Below are 3,689 nucleotides of genomic sequence, written 5' to 3'. Positions count from 1 at the left end.
CTCTCTTTGCTTCTAATTTATTGATTTCATCTCTGTGTTTGATTATTTTCACCCATTTTATCTGGGTGTGTCTGATTCTTTTGTTTTCTAGTGCTTTCAGGCATGCTGTTTATTTGGTTTTATGAGGTGTCTCCAATTTCTTTATGAAGGCTCTTAGTGCTATGAAATTTCCTCTTAGCACTACTTTCATTGTGTCTCATAGTTTGGATAAGTTGTGTCTCCATTTTTACTGCATTCTACGAAGGCTTTAATGCCTCTATTTTTTCCCTGATCCAGATGTTGTTGAGTAAAGAGCTGTTCAGTTTCCATGTGTTTATAGGCTTTTTGCTATTCCTGTTATTGTTAAGGTCTTTCTAGACCATGCTTGTCTGATATGATACAAGGTATCATTTCAATTTTCTTGTATCTGTTGAGGCTGGCTTTGTTTCTTAATATATAATCAGTTTTGGATATTTTTCTGTGAGGTGCTATGAAGAAGGTATATTCTTTAGGGTTTGGGTGAAAGTTCTGTAGACATTTATTAGGTCCATTTGACTTAAGACCTCTGTACATATCATTATTTCTCTATTTAGCTTCTGTCTCGATGATCTGTCCATTTAATGAGACTTGGGTTTAGATGTCTCCCACTGTTAAGGTGTTCAGATAAATGTGTGATTTAACCTTTAATAATGTTTCCTTAAAAATACAGGAGTCCTATGTTTCAGGGGGGGCATATATGTTTAGGATTGTGACACCCTCCTGGTGGATTTCTTCTTTGATGAGAATGCAGTCCCATCTCTTTAGATTAATTTTGGTTAAAAGTCTATTTTATTACATACAAGGGTGTCTACTCTATCTTGCTTCTTGGGTCTGATTTTTTTTTTGACACCCTTTTTCCAACCCTTTCCTCTGAGGTAGTGTCTATATCTGTTGCAGAGCTGAGTTTCTTGAATGCAACAGAAAGTGTTGGATTCTGTTTCCATAACTATTCTGTTAGTCTTTGTCTTCTTATTGGAGAGTTGAGCCCATTGATGTTGATAGATATTAGTAATCAATAATTGTTAGTTCCTTTTATCTGTGATCTCTTAGTGCCTGCATGATATCTGCCCAGGCCCTTTGGCTTTCATGGTTTCAGTTGAGAAGTCTGTTGTGACTCTGTTAGGTTTGCATTTGTATGTTAATTGGACTTTTTCCCTTGTCAGTTTTAATATTTATTTCTGCTATAGTCTATTTGGTGTTCTATAAGCCTCTTGTATGTTTTAGAAGATCTTGTTCTTAAGGTTAGGGAAATTTTCTTCCATGAAAATTCTTCTATGTTTCTTCAAAACATTTTCTGGGCCTTGGAGTCTGGAATCTTCTTTTTCATCTATTCCTATTACCCTTTCTTTTTCTTTTCTTTCTTTTTTTTTCTTTCTAAGTATCCTTGATTTCTTGGGTGATTTGTGTCAGAAACTTTTCTATATTTATGTTTTCTTTGAGAGATGTATTGATTTTTGTAATTATACCTTCAACACCTGAGATTCTCTCCTCCATCTTTTGTAATTTTTGGTAATGCTTACCTTTGTAGTTCCTGATCGCTTCTCTAAGTTTTCCAACTCCAGTATTTTCTTTGTTTGTGTTTTCTTTGTTGATTCTAATTCAGTTGTCATGTCTTGAAATATTTTATTCATTTCCTTCACCTGTTTGAGTGTGACTTCCTGTCTGACCATGATGGCCTCTATTGTTTGTTCGTGTCCTCTTTATGTGCCTCGAATAAATACATAATCATAGATTCAAGATCATTTTACTGTATTTCAGTTGCATTAGAATATCCATTGATATTTGGGGATTCTGGTGAAGGCATGATGTTTTTGTTGGTTGTATTCTTACCCCAGCCTCCAAACATCTGTTTGTATGTAGCCTTGGCTCTTTGTTCATGGAGCCTACTGTTGAGTGGATCTACCAGTCTCTGGAGTCTGAAGTAATCTAAAGGAAGATGGAAGATATCCAGGATCTCAAGAATGGGTGCCGAAGATTCAGATGCAACTAAGGAAGGGCTGGAGTTATGTCACATGTTCTCTGCACTTTAACAAATTGTCAGTTTCTGTTTGAACCACTTTCTACTGTCAAAAGAGGCTTTTAAGATGGATGCTAAGGATAGCATGTTTCTATGTGCTTAAATATAAGGACATTGAAAGTAGTTTTATGCCATGTCCATTCAGCAAACAAAACAAAATAAATGAATGAACAAATAAAGAATGGGAGGTTTTTCCTTGGTCCTAACTCACACACAATTTCTTGAATAAATTTGAATTTCTGGTCATCGCCATTAATAGCATTCAGTGTATTCCATATAAGGATGGGAACTACTTTCTAAAAGTTCATCTGTAGTCACCTTCTCAGTGTGTCAGCCTATAATACAAACCCCTTTAAGAGCTCAGCCTGTGTGGTAGGTTCCTAGTTTGTTTCCTGTTTTCTTCTGGGCCTCTGAAAGCCTCTGCCCTGCAGACTATCAAAGCAGATGCTGAGCCTGATGGCCAACTGTTGAGCAGAGTGAGTGGAATTTTATGTAAGAAGTGGGAAATAGTAAGAGCTGGAGAGGACAGGAACTCCACAAGGAGAGCAACAGAACAAGAAAATTTGAACACAGGGAACTTCCCAGAGACTCATACTCCAACCAAGGACTATTCATGGAGATAACCTAGAACCCCTGCACAGATGTAACCCATGGCAGGTCAGTGTCTAAGTGGGTTACGTAGTAATGGGAAAAGGGGCTGCCTCTGACATAATCTGATTGGCCTGCTCTTTGATCACCTCCCCCTGAGGGGGGAGCAGCCCTACCAGGCCACAGAAGAGGACAATGCAGCCACTTTTGAGGAGAGCTGATAGACTAAGATCAGAAAGGAGAGGAGAACCTCCCCTATCAGTGGACTTGGGGAGGGGCACGCATGCAGAAACGGGAGGGAGGGTGGGATCAGGAGGGGAGGAGGGAAGGGCTTATGGGGGGATACAAAATGAATAAAGTGTAATTAATAAAAAATAAAAAAGTTAAAAAAAGAAAGAAAGTTTAAAAAAAAGAGCTCAGACTGTCAGTCAGTGTCTGAAGCAGCAGCTTTCATATCTCTACCCAAAAATGATAAACAGTCTTCACATTTTCTCCTCCTTTGTGTGTCAACACAACTATGACAAAAATGTACTTGGTGAAAACATGTGCTCACTGTGACCATTGTCTCACAAGCTCTCATTGCACTTAGCATTAACCTTAATGTTACCAAGAGAATTCCCAAATCTAGTAGTCTCAGAGATATGTTATCTTCTATGCACAGGCTATTTTATCTGCTTCTTAAAGGACAAGTTTTCTCAGGCCCTATGCATATAAGACCTTCTGCATTTCATGAACACAGAGCCCTATGCAGAGGTAAGGCCCTGTACTTTGTAGTTTTGAACTGACAAATGTCTTCTATCAGCCCTACTCTCAAATAGCTGCTTCTTAAGAAAGCATTCCTAACTCCTTATTTCTGTTGCATACCCCACCAGCTCAATCAATTTTCATCTTATTTTCTTATTTTTTAAATATTTATTTATTTATTATTAATACAATGTCTGTCTGCATGTACACTTGCATGCCCAGAAGAAGACACCAGATCTCATTATAGATGGTTGTGAGCCAACATGTCCTTGCTGGGAATTGAACTTAGCACTTCTGGAAGAGCAGCCAGTGCTCTTAACCT

This window comes from Psammomys obesus, unplaced genomic scaffold (genome assembly GCF_907164565.1).
Source record: "Psammomys obesus unplaced genomic scaffold, mPsaObe1.curated_primary_1811, whole genome shotgun sequence".
NCBI classification, from domain to species: Eukaryota; Metazoa; Chordata; class Mammalia; order Rodentia; family Muridae; genus Psammomys; species Psammomys obesus.
This window is presented reverse-complemented; position numbering follows the sequence as displayed.